The sequence below is a fragment of the Hylobates moloch genome, unplaced genomic scaffold (assembly GCF_009828535.3).
Source record: "Hylobates moloch isolate HMO894 unplaced genomic scaffold, HMol_V3 SCAFFOLD_14, whole genome shotgun sequence".
Taxonomy (NCBI): Eukaryota; Metazoa; Chordata; class Mammalia; order Primates; family Hylobatidae; genus Hylobates; species Hylobates moloch.
The window spans coordinates 22282118-22302121 of NW_026652289.1; the positions used below are offsets into that span (position 1 = coordinate 22282118).

The 20004-nt window shown below is 35.6% G+C and overlaps 1 long non-coding RNA gene across 1 annotated transcript in view; it reads right to left on the reverse strand.

Moving 5' to 3' along the window:
* LOC131381176 (uncharacterized) overlaps positions 1 to 20004 on the reverse strand; it is a 62772-nt gene that overhangs the window by 37317 nt on the left and 5451 nt on the right. The window contains exon 2 of the long non-coding RNA XR_009209719.1: positions 13939 to 13995. This is a non-coding gene — a long non-coding RNA (uncharacterized LOC131381176). The remainder of the gene's footprint in view (positions 1 to 13938; positions 13996 to 20004) is intronic.

The window sequence follows — 20004 nt, forward strand, 5'->3', positions numbered from 1 at the left end:
CCTGTTGAGTTGTCATTTTGGGTGCAGAAATGACAACATCGGGGGAAAAAAGGTCATTCTAATCAAAATAGATGTGTGATTTGAAGCATGTTTTCCAATGAATAGGCAAATACGCACCTGGTCCTCCTTCCTTACAACTGCAACTGAAGACTATGAACCTTCCTAGAAAACAGCCTTCCTAGCTATTTGGCACAATCAATGTTGGTTTTGTAAATATAACTGGGGGATTAATTCATGAGCAAAAGGAGAAACTTGTGAGACAATGTAACAAATGTAGAAACCATATTTGCTTATTGCTGCTTACAAAATTTTGTAAATCTCCTGAATTTGAGACAATGTGCAGCTCTCTGAAAACATACTTTGAAGATAAAACAGGATTCAACACACAATTCCATGCACCTCTTGCCTTAATAAATATATTCCTTATAAAATAAGTAACCCTAGTCCTTGCCTTTTCCTACACACAACATAATGTCTGATTTGGTGAGTGGTTATGTCTCTGTAATCTATAACAGACCCAAACCTTGCTGTGATTCTGCTGTATTATAACTTCAGAGCAAGTTCTGTATCATATTGCATTTACTGAACCTCCACCACCTGTATATATGCAGGAGGCTGAAACACTGTGGCAGAACAGTCTGGAAGAATCTCTTGAAAGGGCTGTTTCCAGGCTAGAGGCTTCAGTCTACAGTCCACAGTAACACTTCCAATAAAACTTATTTTAATAACTTACAAACTTGATTTTTTCTTTAGTTGGTATTATTTACCAAATTTTTGGTGAGTAAGTGAGTGATGGTGGTTGTAGTGGCTATCAGTTAGATCAAGGAATAAATATTTGCTAAGGAAAATCATAAGGAACACCTCCTATCACTGGGCAGTTCAAAAACAAGGACAAATACGGTGGGCTTGTGGAGAGCTTTTATACCACATTGTTTATTATGCATTTGTATAAGTATTGTGTATTAGTCAGGGTTCTCTTGAGGAACAGAACTAATAGGATATACATATATATATATATATATATATAGGAGTTTATTAAGTGTTTATTAAGGAGTATTAACTCACACGATCACAAAGTCCCATAATGGGCCAACTGCAAGAAACCAGTCCAAGTCCCAAAGCTGAAGAACTTGGAGTCTGATGTTTGAGGTCAGGAAACACCCAGCACAGGAGAAGATGTAGGTTGGGAAGCTAAGCCAGTCTAGTCTTTTCACATTCTTCGTTTTGTTCTTCTTTTTATTCTGCCTGCATGGGCAGCTGATTAGATTTTGCCCACCCAGATTAAGGGTGGATCTGCCTTCCCCAGCCTTCGGACTCAAATGTTAATCTCCTTTGGCAACACCCTCAAGATACACCCAGGATCAATACTTTGCATCCTTCAATCCAATCAAGTTGACACTCATATAAACCATCACATATTGTATGCCTTAAAAATACTTACTTGGAAATAAATTGTATTCATCCATTCTATTCTTTTTTTCATGTGATTATTCCAGTTTAGGGTGGCAAATTGCTGAAGCCTATCATGACTGCTCTGGGAACAAGCCGGAAACCAACACTGGCCATTCCATTTCCAGGCACACTCACACACTCAGAGGGGGAAAATTTAAACAAACTAATTTGCCTAAAGAGCACATCTTTTTGATGTAGGAGGAAACTGGAGAATCCAGAGAAAACTTACAAAGACATAAAGAAAACATGCAAACTCCACAAAGATAGTGACCTTAGCCATCAGGAATCAAGTTTTTTCTTATCAATGTTATAATTAAACAATGTTGAATGAAACCACATTATTGGAAGATCTTCTGTATATGTAAGTAATGGGGTTAAAAATTCAAATAAAATTCTCAGTGGGTATCTAACAAAATGTTTCATGTGCCCCATAAATATGTACAACTATTATGTATCCATAATAATTAAAAATAAAAACTATTTAAAAAGAAAATAAATAAATGCATTATATTTTATGAAATAAATGTATAAATAATTGATTCAAGAAAACTGGACAGGCTACTACAATATGGTGTTTCTCTACCATGTTTTCAGCTTTATAATATGTATGTTAAGATTTTATGGGTATTAAAGTTAGCCTCTCTTATGTCATTATGATACTAAGGTGTGAGACTGAGAAAAAGTTCCCACAGAGAAGATTTGATTCTCCAGGAAGTGCAAGCTCATGAGCCTTCTTATCTGCCTGTCTATATGTGAAGCCACAGGAGAAGGGAGGTGAGGCCCAAAAAGAAGTCAGTGATATACATCAAAATAGAGGTCAGACTTTATTTTCTGGAATAAATAACTAAATTGATATTGATAGGGTTTGGCAGTGTCCCCACCCAAATCTCACCTTAAATTGTAATAATCCCCAAGTGTCGAGGGTGGAGCCAGGTGGAGATAATTGAATCATGGGGGCAGTTTCCCCCGTATTGTTCTTGTGGTAGTAGATCAGTCTCACAAGATCTGATGGTTTTATAAATGGGAGCTCCCATACACAACCTCTGTCTTGCCAGCCACCATGTAAGGCATTTCTTGCTTTTCCATGATTCTGAGGCCTCCCAAGCCATGTGGAACTGTGAGTCAATTAAGCTTCTTTACTTTATAAATCACCCAGTCTCAGGTATGTGTTTATTAGCAGCATGAGAATAGAAAAAATATAGGTATAAAAAAGATTTTTTTGTCTTTGTTTGTTTGTTTTACAGAATAATTTCAGCTAATCAATGTAGAAGAGATGAGGGAAAAATAGAATCACCACTAGGTGAACATCAACAGTAGTAATAATTATAAGGCAAAATGTAGCAATAGATCTAAAATCAGTGGGTAAAACTTTAAGAAGGAATAGAATATCGCATTTCTTCAAAATACAAAAGTCAGAATAACATATTTAGGATGAAGAAATCTAGCAGTCACTATCTTAACCAAGCAATATGGGTTACCAAAGATAAGGCATATCAAAATCAGTTACCATCTGATATGATACGCTAAGAGGAGAAGAATAAACATTATTTGCCAAAAATGAATAACCTCAAACTAATGATAATAAAATATCACACAAATAAAAAATGAGAGATATTCCAAACTTACCTGATCAGTATTTTTTAAATGTGTCAAAGTAATAAAAAAAAGAACCAAAAAACTATCACAAGTTGAAGAAAATGAGAGACATTACCGTTAAATGTATTGTGTGATCCTGGATTAAATTCTGGGTCAGAAAATCATATTAGTGAAAATCGTAATGGAATCCAAATATGTTTATGGTTTAGAGGATAGTATTGTACCATCGCTCATTTCTTAGGTTTACAATTCTTACATGTGATATTAACATGAGAGGAAGACGGATTAATGCCATTCAAGCACTTTCTGTAATATTATTACAACTTTGTTGTAAGTCTAAAATCCTTTCAAAATAAAATGGTAAAACATTTTTTAAAAAGCTGTACTAGGAATGTGTCCTCAAATTAGTGCATAAACTTTATGCAGTAATAATGGTTAGGTTAGTAATAACTAATGATCAGGTTAGTAATAACTAATCGAATCACCAATTCACTTAGTAAACAAAAATTATGTGAAAACTCACATGCCCAAAGTACCAGCGATGCAAAGATTTGATTTTAGAAATGTTAACACTAAGGATTTTCATTTTCATCTTTGATTATCTACAACTTTCAGCTTTATTCTTCCTCAGGGAACTTGTCCCAATCCTTCAAACTGTGCTATCCATATAAGCCTCCAATCCCACTACTTATCTGGACAACCTGGAGCATGAATGCATATTTTATGATGCTATTTGAAAATAATGCCTGAGTGTGCTGAATGATGCAGCTGATGTTATGGGGTCCTCTGTTACCAGTGTGGTGGGATCGACAAGACACTTACTTAAATATCTCTTTTCATAAATGGAAAAAATGAGAGTAGGGGCTTGTGACAGTCAGATAGAAACATTGCCATTCCTAAAAATTACTCAATTGATTCATATTTACCAAGCACCTATGATAAAAAAAACTCATGGTGCTAACTGCTGTTCGAACAACCTAAGAATGTAAGAAAAGTTAAAAGTTGAATCTGGTAGTAATAACAAAATATATGTAGAAAGTGAATTATTAAACACACGTACACACACTCTGTCTCTCTCTCTCTCTCACACAGACACACACACACACACAGCCAGCTTGAAATTTTATGTACTATGAAGCTTAATAAGCAGTGAAGGTGACAAAGGGTTTAGAAGAATAATTATTTGCAGATAAAGATGCTTAGGGAAGATTTCTGTCTCTCCCACTCTCTCTGTTCATCTTACCCACCTCCAACCCCATACACACAGCACACACACATGTAAACAGAGGAGATTCACCGGGCCCTTGAAGAATGTCAAGCAGGGCCTGTGACTCAGGAGAAAATGTTCAAAATGAGGAGTATCTTCTTATCATTCTGTAAGAGTTTGGGAAAGGTAGACATTTCCTTTGATAATGAAAGTCAGAGAACAATGGTATCTTAAAACACTAAGAAAGAAAATTAAATGGCATGGAGTGCTCTGCCAAAGCAATGGGCTATTTGATTAGAAGAAATTAGAGTTTAAAGTAATTTCCACTCCAAAATAATTTAGCCACATAATATGAGTCACATTGTTTCTAATTTCATCTCTTAACATGCAGGTATAAATGATGCTTGAGTTTGTTCTCTAAATGAAGAATTTGGGGAACATGTTTGAAGTAAATTTTGAAATACCAGATAGTTAGAAATCTGGCTCTTTATGTCTATTAGCAGTCTGTTTATCAGATAAAATATTTGCTTTTTAAAGGTAGTAAAATTAAAAATTAAGGACTTAACAGTATCCAGAATAAAAGAAAAGTTGCTCCTTTCTTCGAGCTCCACTCTGATTGTGGCGGTTTCTTTCTCTCTAGACATGTTTTGCCCACAGGGAAATATGGGAAAGATAAATAAATGGGTGACAAGAACACACATAATTTTATTGTTTATAAAAGTCAGAAATGTTGTGGGATACTAAATTGATAACAGAAACTTAAATTACTCTTTCTATTAAAAAAAAATTTGTGAAATGGATCAATTTTGTGTGAAATAACTATTCTTTCTTGTGCTAATGAACAATATATATCCAATAATACTAGTCTCTAACGTTGTTATTTATTTTCTTAAAGCAGCAATACAAATTAAACAGACCTATTTTAATTTCTGCAATAGGGTTTAGTCAACAGGAAAAATAAATGCTGCAGGTAATAGCCTTTTCTTATATAGTTTTGAAGGCTTTGAACTATATTATTGGGCTCTGCACTGTTTTGAAACTAACCCTCCATTTTGTGTATCCGTTTTCATGTGCTTAGACCACAGTGAGTCATTGACTTACTGACTTGTTACCTTAGACTTTTGTGAATAATTAGGTTGATATTAACCTTTCTGTGGACTCTCATTTCTTAATTTATAAATCTGGATTATTTCTGACTTGGTAATTGTTTGCAATTTCTGCCAGATTCATTCTGGGATGAGTAGACAAAAAGAATACGATCTTGACTATTACCCTCTAGCAAAGATTTAAAGCCTTTGCTTAACCATAATCACTATCACATACATGAAATAACAATTTATGAATGTAGACATATGGGATTGTTAATAAATTTGACCCTTCCTCTTGGCAAGGGCAATGATATTCTCTTGTACAAACAGTTAGATTTGCCAGTGTGATTAGAAAACAGGCATAGTAAAAATATCCCTGGATAATTCTTCTGAGGTACAGAATGTCCATGGGGATTTGCTAATTGAATTGTTACAGGCATGATTGAGCAAGTTAACTGCTGTGGTTCCACGTGTTCAGGGATTAACTGTATTTCATTATGTCAGCCAAAACTGATTGCCAGAAGAGGAGTACGTGTCAGTGTAAAATATTTGGTCTCTCTGGGGGTTGGTCCAATGTTGGTGTACTGATAATTGAAGTTTACAGGCAAGGCCACGATGTTCTTGTCTTATTGGATAAATTTTACAATGATTGGGAAGCAAGAATGCTGCCATTTGTTTCTCTGACCATTTAACTTTCCAAACAAACAAAACCAATTTATCATGAATAATATGTAACATTTTTGGTCCGTATTCATAAAGCAAACCCAGTACCTGAGGACCTAATACTAGAGAATAATCCTCTGTAGGAAACATAGGCCATTTTTGGTGAAAGTGGATCACATACAAGGAGTTTGAAAGTCACTAATTGAGTACCACTGGATACCTGGATTTAAACAAGCTGCTATACAATCAGGGCAAATATTTCTGGAAGAGACAATAGCAATTGGCAAACTACCATTCTGTAGATCATACAACTGTTTTTATAATACTACATTTTTCAAGTAATCTAGGATTGAGTTCTTGTCTATGACGCTCAGTCTTCCTATAATATTAATCTATTTTTATTCGGTTTTATGTTACATTGAAATTATATTTCTAAAATGAGTCAGCAGTGTTTGGGTGTTGATAGGTATTTACATACCTGTGTGCATATAATAGTTGAGGTTTTATATGCTATTTAGTTAAGATTCTTTGTTGTTGTTTATCTATATTTAAAGTCATTTTCCTTTCTGTTATTCATCAAATAGCAATGTACTTGATCCCCTTAATAATAACGTGTGCAACAAGATTAAGTCATATTTAAAATAAACTTCAATTATTATATTTTTATAAGATAGAATAATCGGGTAGAAACTTTATTTATGAACAACTTTTATACATAAAAGTGAGTGGGTTTGAATGACTAATCTTCCAGTATAACAACTGAATATGCCACTGGGCCTGGATAAAATATCTCAACATAAGACCTGATACTATAAAACTATGAGAAGAGAACATAGAAGAAAGGGTCCTGGATATTAGTCTTGAGGATGTTTTGTTTTGTTTAAAATATCACACCAAAAATTAAGACTAAAAAAGCAAACATAATACATGAGACTACTAAATCAAACTAAAAATCTGCACATCAAAGGAAACTATCGTCAAAATGAAACTTCAGCCTATGGATTGGGAAAAAAATATTTGCAAACCATATATATGCTAAGGGGTTATCATCCAAAATATATAAATAACTCATACATTTCAGTAGTGGAAAAACAAATTATCAATTAAAAATAGGCAAAAGACTATAATAAACATTTCTTCAAAGAAACATAAAAAGAATCCACTAGCATATGAAAAGGTACTCAACATCATTAATCACCAGAGAAATGTAAATCACACTACTAAGGAATACTACCTCACACTTGTTAGGATGGATATTATCAAAAGTCAAAAGATAACAAATGTTTCTTATGGTGTGGAGAAAAGGGACTCATACACTTTTAATGGGAATATAGATTGGCCTCATCATTATAGAAAACAGTATGGAGGTTCTTGAAGACATTAAAAATAGAACTAACATGTGACCCAGTAATCCCTCTTCTGGGTCTATACCCAAAGAAAATAAAATTTAATTTAATTTTCATAAAAATTTCTGCAGTCTTGTGCCCATTGCATCATTACTCATAGTAGCCAACATACAAAAACAACAGAAGAGTCTCTAGTTGCATGAATTGATAAAAGCATTTAGGTATACGGATACTATGGAATACAATGAAAAAAAAAAAAGATATCCTGCTATTTGCCCTAACAAAGATGAATCAAATAGGCCAAACACAGAAAGAAAAATATTGTATGCTCTCATTTATCTATGGAATATATAAAAAACAAAGGTCAAATGTACAGAGACAGAGAATAAAATCGGTTACCAGGAGTAGGTGAAAGGGGGTGGGAAATAGGGAGATGTATTAGAGGATACAAGGTAGCAGGTACGTATAATGAACAAATATACAGATTTAACGTACAATGTGAGGACTATAGTTTTTTTGTTTGTTTGTTTTTTGTTTTTTGAGACAGGGTCACACTCTGTCGCCCAGGCTGGAGTGCAGTGGTGTGATCTCGGCTCACTGCAACGTCCACCTCCTGGGTTCAAGTGATTCTCCCACCTCAGCCTCCCTGGAAGTGGGGATTATAGGCATGTGCCACCATGCCCTGCTGATTTTTGTAATTTTAGTAGACAATGGAGTTTCACCAAGTTGGCCAGGTTGGTGTCGAACTCCTGGCTTCAAGCAATCCACATGCCTCGGCCTCCCAAATTGCTGGGACAACAAGAGTGAGCCACAGCGACCAGCCAGGACTATAGATTTTTAAAAAACTGTGCTATATTTGGGATTCCTGCTAAATAAGTAGATTTTAGTTGCTCTTAACACAAAAAACAAGCCAAAAAATGGGTAATGGTAACTATGTAAATGATGGATATGTCAATTTGCTTCACTGTAGTAACCATTTTAGTATCTATCTATTATCTATCTGTCACATAGCAACATGCATGTCTTAAATATACACAATACAATTTATTTTTAAAAAAGTAAAAGAACAAAAAGCTCTTTGTAGAAAGTTTCCTTGTTTGTTACAATTAAATTATCCTTCTCCGTTACATCACAAGGTATATTCCCAGCTGGAGACAGGTAGATGTGGGAGAATCAGGTGATGGGAGGGAAAAGGTGACAGTCTCTGTGGCAGATGCTGTTGGGGCCCCTGCTTGTGTTGATCGTAGGAAAACTGATGAATCAAACTATGACTCTCAAAATTATGGAGAGTAAGAATGTGTAAGTCCCCCAAATCCCTTCCCTTTCTGGTAAGATAACTGAGGCATATTCTACACAGACTCTCCGTGGCGTCCAGAGGGATGAAGCCACGGAGCTGCTCTCGCGAGGACCCTGCTTATTAACACATCTCTTGTATTCCATCCCTTCCCTCTGCTACTTCCCACGCTTCTACCAGTGCTTCCCAGGATCCCTTCCTGAGCAAGCTACTTCCATATCATCATGAAGTAGCTTGAGTGTTGCATTTCCTAATGAGAATCAGGTCTTGAACAACATATTTACATTCACTATTTTTTTTACAATAAATATCAGGAAACAGCCTAGAATATTTGACACTTAGGAGCAAAAATCACACTTTGGCATTACTTATTTTTATGACCAGTCCTCCTCCTGCTCTTTCTCTGCCCTCCACCCCCAAGCATATTATGTTTAGCTACATGGATTTAATATTTTCTGTTTTTTCTTTTATGACTATCTTGTGTAGTCAGCAAAAAGAGACTATAACATTAGGTTTCAGAGTCTATGTTAGTTTTAGTGCAAGTGAGTGTTTCCTACTTTCCCTTTGACAGAGAACAGTTTACAACTTAAAGGAAAAATCTAATTGCTTAATGTCTTTTTTATCAAATGGGGTTTTATGTTATTTTGATTCTCAATGCCTTGAAGAGGAGCCCTATATATTTTAATACTCATTTTATATACATACCTATATACATACCTATATACCTGTATATATATTTATATATATATATATAAAATGTATATAGCTTGCTCAGGAAGGGATCCCGGGAAGCACTGGTAGAAGAGTGGGAAGTAGCAGAGGGAAGGGATGAAACATGAGAGATGTGTTAATAAGCAGGGTCCTCGCGAGAGCAGCTCCGTGGCTTCATCCCTCTGGATGCCACTGAGAGTCAGTGTAGAATATGCCTCAGTTACCTTACCAGAAAGGCAAGGGATTTGGGGGAGTTATACATTCTCACTCTCCATAACTTCGAGAGCCACAATTTGATTCACCGGTTTTCCTATGAGATACACACACACACACACACACACACACACACACACACACACACACTATGAATAGGTCAATTTTTGACCTATCAACTCTAAGATAACATTTTAATATATGCAATATGGCAGATATGCCCTAAAATAAAATAAACATTGTGTCTACTCACTTTTTATTTTGCTAACAACAACATGATGTAGAATTTATGTGTGTTAGCATGTAAGCCTGCTTGTCTAGTTTCAGAAACCCAGCAAGGTACTTAGTTACTAGATGATCTTAGGCAACTCTTAATTATTCTTAACCTGTATTTTTATTGCTGTTTATCTCACCTTTACCTACTAAGTTTCTTTCTTGTACCAGAGGAAATTATTAATGAAAGTGGCAAAGCACCAATGAACCAAAATTTTGAATATGTTGAAATATAATGAAAACAGAAAAAAGAAGTTAAAACTCCCAGATTTCAATTTCCATATGAATTAACATAATGCTATGTGAAAATGTTAATAACAATCTACATTTTACGTGAAAATAAAATTATGCGAAAATGTAGACAAAAATGCTAATTCATATGTTAGAAAGATTAAAGGAAATCCTGTGTGTAAAGTGATCACTTTTCTCTCAAAGCTCTTGCTTGTTCATCCATTAAAATCATTTCATTGTTCTCAATAAAATTGTAGACAGTATAATTACTGCCATTTGTTAAACTGAAAATACCAAAGAGACCTACCTTTCCCTCACACATACACACCCTGGAAAGAACTTGCAGAAAGAATAAATGGTTTGTCATCTAATCACTGAAAATACTGAATTTTCATTTATTAAGATGTTTTAGGGAGGTTTCATGTTGAAGACTGCTTACATGCCTCAAATTTGGCTTGATCATTGCTGAGAAAATCAGGGTAGATTTTATTTCTGTAAAGTCACCTGTGGGAATGACCACACTGCATTCTAGAATAAATTTCTCCATTCTCCATTCACAGTGTTTTGCATGTATAGAAGAAGCAGGATGCGTGAGACACATCCACATCTTCCATCAATAATCAACAGAAAAATCATACATGCATGATAATAGGTGCATCATGCACCTGGAAATATTACAGGTACATCAGAGGTTTCATGATTTGGGAACATGCGTAATTGGAAACTTCCTAGACATCTCTTCAATCTTTGAGGATTAAATATTTTTCTAATTTAGTTTACTTGGAGACCTAACTTTGTTTAAACTCTTCTTCAGAGTTAACAGGTTTACTAGAGACTCTGAAAGGAAATAAAAATGGAATTTGAGAGCTCTTCAATATACCGAGGTAGTCTGTGGTTGCCATAGAGAATGCCTGTAACTGTCAACCTTGCACAAAGCTCCTAGGTAAGAAAACATAGGCACTACAGTATTTGAAGATTGATCAGTACAGAGATATCTTTGTCATTTTACTCCTAGTCTAATGGCCTCTAGGAGAGTAATAGATGAATTATGAAGTTGAGTCAGTCAACACTTCGAATTCCATTGCTGAAATCATTCTTGTCATTTGGATAAGCAAGCCCAGTCAGAAATATCTCTAATTACCTATGTGGCCTTCTTTCTCCCTGTTTCCTGATTATCCGGTCTCTGTCTCTTTCTGTCCTTCTTTATCTTTCTTATTTTTTCAATATTTAATTAAATTACTTCCAATTTAAATCAGAAATATAAAAATATCCATTTCAGTGGAGCAAAGCACTGATGACAAAAACTTTTATTTATATGAAAATATTTTACATGAAGGATAATTTGTTGGTTTTAAAATCTCATTTATGAACATTAGTAAAAATGATGCAGTTACTCTTTTCTTATGAAATAAAATAATGGGTTTTTTTGGAATTTATTTTTTATAATATTTTTTAAACAGAAAAATACTATAAAACAAAACTTGTAATACTTTCTTTCAAATGAAGAGGTATATCTAGACCCTTTTTATTTTGGCAATTTATATTTTTCTGAATCAGATTTATAAAAACAAAATGCAAATACTTTTGATATTTGCTCATAAATATCCATGCTGAGTGCTTGTATTCATTTATTTACTGGCAGGGCGTTAGCTGTATAATCAGACTGAAAACCAGAAAATCAACATGATATTTGATTGGACCAGATACAAGAAAACACACAAAGGAATCACTGAGGTTTACCGTTTTTTTTTTTTTTTTTTGGAAATTGTCTTATTTTAATTTCTACCCTTTCTCAAATACATCTGTGATTAGGGCCGGGCGCGGTGGCTCACGCTTGTAATCCCAGCACTTTGGGAGGCCGAGGCGGGCGGATCACGAGGTCAGGAGATCGAGACCACGGTGAAACCCCGTCTCTACTAAAAATACAAAAAATTAGCCGGGCGTGGTGGCGGGCGCCTGTAGTCCCAGCTACTCGGAGAGGCTGAGGCAGGAGAATGGCGTGAACCCGGGAGGCGGAGCTTGCAGTGAGCCGAGATTGTGCCACTGCACTCCAGCCTGGGTGACAGAGCGAGACTCCGTCTCAAAAAAAAAAAAAAAAAAAATACATCTGTGATTAGGTCTATATTAGTTATGATATGACCAGGAAAAATGTACTGTTTGAAAAACAATTTGTTGATACAAAAATAATATTATCGTATTTGTGTATGCTCTTTGAAAACATGTTTATTTTACTTTGAAATAAATAATGTTGACGTTTCTTCGTTAGAATAACAACTTAATTATATTCATCATTCATTTTATGCATCTTTTTTGGGAATCGCATGTCAGTGAATACCACCACTGTGTGCCCCAAAATGATTAAAAACACACCAAACACATATATACACAGCAAACACATATATACGCATGCAAAAAAAAAAAAAAAAGCAAACGAATGTAAAGAACACATTAAAAACTCTCTGAATTGGATAATTTTCTGCTCTAATTTTATTTTGGTTAACTAAAACATTTTTGCTGGTCCTAATTGAGCTTGATTCATTTGCTGAACCCAGAGATCTTAAGGCACATTCTTTTATTCATTACCTCATTTATTCACTTATTCAGCCTATTCCTACCATGATAGAAAAGTGTAGAGAATAAAAATGATCCTTTAGCCTGTCTAAAGAAAGTGAAGTTTACCTAAGAAACAGATAATTATCACATAATAAAGCCAGGAAGAGCCACTGGGAAGATATGAGTGTCTCAGCACTGCTATTCATTCTTAAAATATGTTTTTATAGTTGAAGTTCAAAAACTTGAACTTCATTATGTGAAGGGTCAATGTCAAGGTTAATCAAATTTCTTCATGACAGAAAAGTAAAATGAAACATGACTGAATAATTAAAAAAAAAACAGGTTCTGCTAGTCTTTGGAAAGCATCTCACGTAAAGGTATACACCCCTGTGTGTGTATATGTGGATGTGTGTGTGCATGTACGTGTGTGTTATGTATTTAATTTAATGTAATTGTATTCATATTTTACACATCTAAATCCACATGTATGTAATTGAAAGGGTGAATACAGAAACATCAACAATGAAATTCTAGGAAAGGTAAATTGCAACTGATATCCCATAGCCCTATGATGAAATGTCTGTTTTTGCTTTCTAGAGGGGAAAAAAAGCTGTTCTTGAATCAAAGAAAGTGCTAAAGAAGCCCCAGGCAACACCCCAGTAGACACCTTCTTTGTGAAATATAGTTATGTCATTATGCCTCATTCCAGTGCCAGATCACCTCTTTCTAGCTAATCTAATCTTGTGGTGCGGTAATTTTTATAGATTCTAATAGTTTTTCGCTGCAAAGCACTTATAAACGTGGCTTCCTCCTCAAAAAAATATAGAAACTGATTAATGATGATGTTGTAAATAAAATCTGTAAAAAAAAAATTGTCAATACCTAGTAATAGTGGAAATAAAATGCTATTTATTAATTTGAGTTATATTTAAAGTCAGAATCACAGTGAAATCTACCACAGTAATACCATAATAAAGTGGTAGGAAAACTAAGTTATCTACAAGTTGAGGCAATGTTATCTCATTGAATTTTGTCACCAATAAGTATGCATTGAATACTCATTCTGTAATTATCATGATGTTGGATTCTGACAGCAAGACCAGTGGGAAAGGAGGTTCACTTCAGAAATTATAAAAATAACTATAAGGAATAAAGATTGTAGGATAAAAATGAGAAAATCATAACATATGTTCAAACAGATCTTTTGGATAGGTTGATTAAAAATAAAATTAGAAGAATTAAACACAGGTTTAATTTTTAAAAATTTAATATAAAAACTAATAATGTTAGAGTTAATCTAGTTACACTTACTCCAGTCCCAGGCTTGAAGCTTGAAACAACACGCTTTGGAAAAAGAATGTACTTCCACTGTAAAAAAAAACAAACAAACAAACAAACAAAACAATTATTATACAATGTAAATATACTTCTTTTTTCCTCAAAGTACAGATGTATTCTACTAGAGAAATTTACAGTCTTAAAGGACTTTTATTTTAATCAGTAGTAAGCAAGAGAATTTCCCTTATGGTTCATGACAAGGCAACATAAAAATGACAATCCTGATACTAGTAGTTTTGTCTTCCAAAACATATGGCTATTAGATGAAATTCTGTCTTTTGAGAAAATACTCACATGAATTTTAGCTTTACCAAGTATTTACAAATACTTCATAAAGGCAACCTTCTGTCTTCACGGGTTGTAAGGGATTCTGAGTTCAACTTCAATTGAGGCCACAATTACATTCAACAAAATCTGGATTTACTGTTCGGATGTGGGTTGCTTTCATGTTTGACAGGGTTGTTTTCTCCCTCTCTCTTTGTCTCTCTCTCTGCTGGTTATATTTTTGTGATACTTTTTCTCCTATCAGGCATTTCATCACTCAAAGTAATAGTTATATTCATATAGTTGCTCAGACGATTCCATGTTGAAATATCCTGTGGGAAAATAGTCTTCAAGAAATTTCATTCTCAAATAGGGTGCCTTCACATCATTTCAGGTGTGAGTTGATAATATAGAAAAAAAAAAAAAAGTAGAAGAAAAAATTTCCGTAAACCTCAGAGTGAGTCAGATAACATAGAAATGATTTTGCTTATAGTTGGCTCTAGGCATAAACGCCCAAATGTAGTGGTGGTATTTCTGGAGACTTCTTTATCTTATGTAAAGCTCACTTAAGTTTCAGGGTAAATAATATAAACAAATTATTCAAAAGTAACTGTAAACTTAGAGTTCAATCACAACTAAAGGAAAATTTAGTGTTTGTCTCATATTCCAGGACCAGAGACAAGATTGACCTTAAAATATTTATGAAAGTAAAGTGTGAATGGAGATGTGTGTGTGTGTGTGTGTGTGTGTGTGTGTGTGTGAGAGAGAGAGAGGAGAGACAGAGAGAGAGAGAGAGAGATGAAGAGTTACTGATATTGTTTCCACTCCATCTTCCTGTATTCCATCATTAAGGCAGATAACTACCTCCCAGGGAAGGTGTTAGAATGACACCAAAGAAGACAGGAAAACACAAGGTAAGTTCTTAGCTTTTAAATTCACTGAAATATAAAATGAATTTAAAAGCTAATTCAAATATATATATAAATATTTATATATACACATATATACATATATTGATGTATTTATATATAATATATAATATATGTATTTTATATATATATATATATAGTGTGTGTGTGTGTGTGTGTGTGCAGGAAGTTACAGCTTAGGTACTTGTTTTCATCTTCTCCTAACCCCATCTCCAGATTTAAATGATGCTATTTAAACTGGTAAAAATGAAGAAGGCTGAACAGTGTGTGTTGGCCTGGGCCCTCCCTTTTCCTTTGTGTGCAGACTCTTGGGTAAGAGAGTTAAATTAATCCCCTTTGAGAAATATGATGTTCAGGTAAACCTTCTGTGCCATCCTTTCAGCATATAGCAGTGGATACAGCCAGTTCCTGAGAATATATGTCTCAAGGGTAAAACATGCCATACCAAAGTAAACATGGCAACATGATAGATTCAATCATGAGAGAATAAAACAAAATATTACTACTAAAAGAAAATATTTATTAACCTTTCCTCATATAAGGGTGCTCCTACATCCAACTGCCACAACCTACACTTACTTCCAGCCTGCAAATGGTGGCAGAAAGCAGATAAAATTTTCCTGTCCCTGAAAGAGGTGTGCAGATGTGTTGAAGAGTGGCTGTGGATGAATGGGATATTGTGGAGTAGAACAGGAAGAAATAGAAACTGATATGAATCACATGTATGAAGGTTTCATGTGATATCAACAGGACAATTGTATTAGTCTGTTCTCACACGGCTAATAAAGACATGCCCAAGTGTGGGTAATTTATGAAGGAAAGAGGTTTAATTGACTCACAGTTCCACATGGCTAGGAAGGCCTCCCAATCATGGTGGAAGAAGAAGGGGGAGCAAAGGGACATCTTACATGGCAGCAGGCAAGAGAGACTGGGTGCAGGGGAACTCCCCTTGATAAAACCACCAGATCTCATGAGACGTAGTCACTATCACGAGAACAGCATGGGGCAAACCTGTGTGGCTTAACTGTGTGGCTAGAAACAGATGGCTTTTTGTCTCCTGAGATACTTGGCTTAGTTGTGATAGCTGCAATGCTGTAATTAGATGGCCTGGGCCTTCACAGGGCTGAGTTTACATGATGTTCTGTTGCATGGGGAAGAAAAATTGCACTTTGCTTTTTGGTTGACATAGATTTAAGTGTCTCAAAAAGTGATGGTAGTGTCTCATTTGTTATACAAAATAATTAAATGGTAATTTTGTTTTTTTAATCTATAATTCTTCATATCTAGGATGTACACATATAGAGTGAAGACACGGTGTTCTGAATTTCTTCTCTCACCTAATAACTACGCAGGGTTTTTTCATGGGACAGGTTCTCATCCTATCTGCCCACTTTTTCACTTAAATTTTATTTTTATCAGATGTCTCTTAAAGCTCCATGTCATAGTCCATTTTTTGCTGCTATAAAAGAATATCTGAAACTGGATAATTTATTTAAAAAGCAGTGATTTATTTCTTACAGCTCTAGAGGTTGGGAAGTTCAAAGTCAAGGGGCCTACCTCTGGTTAGAGTCTTCTCACTGAGCCATCCCACCGTGGAAGACAGAAGAGCAAGAAACCACACATGCTTATGTACGAGAGAGATCAAACTTGCAGCCTCAAGCCTTTTAACAATCAGTAATAATGCATTCATGTGGGTGGAGCCCTTATGACATAAACATCTTTTCCTATGCCCAACTTTCCAACACTGTTGCATTGGGGATTAAGTTTCCAACACATGCTTCTTAGGGGACACATTCAAGCCATAGCTCTCCACCACAGCCCCCAAAATTAATGTCTTTCTCACATGCAACATACATTTATTCCACCTTAATAGTCTCCAAAATCTTAACACTTTCCAGTATCAACTAAGAGGTCCATAGTCCAAACAGTTATCTAAATCTGACATGAGAGAGATTCAAAACATGATTCATCTTGAGACAAATTCTCTCCAGCTGTGAGTCTGTAAAATTAAAACAAGTTGTCTACTTTCAAAAATACAATAGCAAAGCATGTTCCCATTTCAAAAGGGGAAAATTAGCAAGAAGAAAGAGGTAATTAGTCCTAAGCAAGTCCCAAATCCAATAGGCCAAACAGGATTGAATCGTAAGTCTTCAGAATAATTTTCCTTGACTACATATCCCACATTCTGGGTAGACTCCAGAGAGAGTTTGGCCCCCAAAGCCTCAAGCAGGCTCACCCTTATGGCTCAGCCCATGCCACAGCTCTCTCTGAGTTGGAATCTCCTGACAGCGGCTCTCTCTGGCTGTCAATGCATGCTCATAGCTCTACAGTTCTGAGGTCTTAGTGCTGGTCCCACTCCCACAGCCCCATTAGGTGCTGGAGGAGGCTATTGGAGACTATGTTGGCCTGGTTCCCATGGATCCACTATGCACTACTCTCTGTGGCAGCTCTGCTCCTGTGGCAAGTTTCAGCCTACGCCACCAGGCTGTCTGCAACATATGTTAAAATTTAGACGGAGACAGCTGGTCTGAGTGCAGGGTTATTTACAACTAATTGACTACAATGAGTTACAGTTTTTTTGTTCCTTGTCCACTTCTACTGCTTCACTTGAGTAGCCTTAACAAAAAGAAAACAAGAAATCTAAGTGAAGACTGTCAAAGCCCTGCAGCTCCCAAACTCTGTGTGCCTGCAGAATTAGCAACACTCTGATGCTATCAAGGCTCGCTGCCTGCACCCTCTGGAGTGCCTGTCCAAGCTGCACCTGGACCCAGGTGAGCTGTGGCAAGGGCAACTGAGGAGCATTGTGCCAATATGCAGTCAGCAGACACTGGAGGTGGTGCAGGGCAGCAAATGCTGAGGTCCCATGGGCACCTCTCTGGAAACCCTGACCTCAAGGTCATGCTTTGGGCCTGTGACGAGAGGCCTTGAAGATTTCTGAAATGCCTTTGAGATTTTTTCCCTCATTGTTTTGATGAATATTATCTGGATCTCTTCTATCTGTGGCACTTTGGCAAAGGATTGCTTGGCCATACATAAAGTTTGTTATCCAAAATACGCCTTTTCATTCTTGACATGGCGATGCTAAAAATTTCCAAAATTATTTCTAATTTTCTTTCAATTATAAATTCCATCTTTAAATCCTGTCTTTCTTCTCTCATTTTACTTCAACCGGACAAAAGAGGCCAGGCAGCACCTTGGATGCTTGGCTATGTAGATATTTCTTCTACCAGATATCCTTGTTCATCACTCTTAAATTCTGCCTTCCATAACACCCTAGGACAGGGACACAATCTCACCAAGTTCCTTGCAACTATATGACGATGGCTTTTATTCCAGTTTCCAATACCTTGTTCCTTGGTTCCATCTGAAACCTCTTTAGAATGCCCTTTCCTGTCTGTATTTCTACCAGCATTCTGATCATTACTACTTAATATCTAAGACATTCCAGAAATTTCTTACAATTTTTCTCTTCTCCTGAGCTCTCACCAGAATCACCCTTAATGTTTCATTTAGGGTGTCTAGGCTTTTTCTAGCCTGCTCCTCTAAATTCTTCTAGCTTCTATTCATTAGAGGCTAGAAGTTCCAATAGAAGTTCTATTCATTAGAGGCTAGAAGTTCTGTGTATCTAGGTATTTGTCATACCAACAGCCTCATTGTTCAGTACCAATTTTCTGTCTCGGCCCATTTTGTGCTGTGATAGTATACCTGAGACTGGTTAATTTATTAAACAAACAAACAAACAAACAGTAAGGGCATAGTAGCTCACACCTGTAATCCCAACACTTTGGGAAGCAGAGGCCAGAGGAAGGCTTGAGCTCACGAGTTCAAGGCTAGTCTGGGCAACATGGTGAAACAGTTTTCTTAAAAAATACAAAAGTTAGCAAGGTGTGGTGTACATGCCTGTAGTCCTAACTACTTGGGGGGCTAAGGTGGGAGGATCGCTTGAGCCCAGAAGGTGGAGGCTGTAGTGGGCCTTGTTTATGCCGCTGCACTCCAGTCTGGGCGTCAAAGTGAGACCCCGTCTTAAACAAACCAACCAAACGCACACGGAAAAAAAAAAAAAGAAGAAGTAAAACCAGAGATTTACTTCTTACAGTTTGGAGGTCGGGAGTAAAGGTCAAGAGGCCCACATTTGGTGAGGGCCTTCTTTGCTGCATCATCTCATGGTAGAAAGAAGAAGGACAAGGGAGAATGAACACATGAGAGAAGTGATTAAACTCAAAGACTTAAACCCTTTTAAAAGTAGTACTAATCCATTTATGAAGGTGGAGCTCTTATGACCTAGACATATTTCATTAGGCCAAATTCCCATTAGCATTGCATTGGGGATTAAGTTTCCAACACTTGCTTCTTGGGGGACACATTTCGGCCATAGAACTCCATATGCAAATAGGTTTCAGCAAATCCACCTTTGCATCCACCTGACAATTGAGGTTTAACTTAACAACTGAGGTTTAACCCACATTTCTTTCTACAGCATCAAATTAAGTTTATTTAAACAGTAAAAGTATAGAATTGCTTGAAAATAGATATAATTCTACTATATACAATTATATATGTGCACTTATACTTTCATATAATATATAATATATTATTATATATTATAATATATAATATATTATTATATATTATAATATATAATATATTATTATATATTATAATATATAATTTATAATATATACATATACAATTATATATGTGCATTTATATATACTTATATATATAATATATTATAATACAGTATTATAGGTCTAGGAGATCACTCCCCTAGACCTATAAATCAGAATCTTTAGGAGTGGAAGACAGATATAATTAGAAAACCTCCATTAGCACCACCAATAAAAAA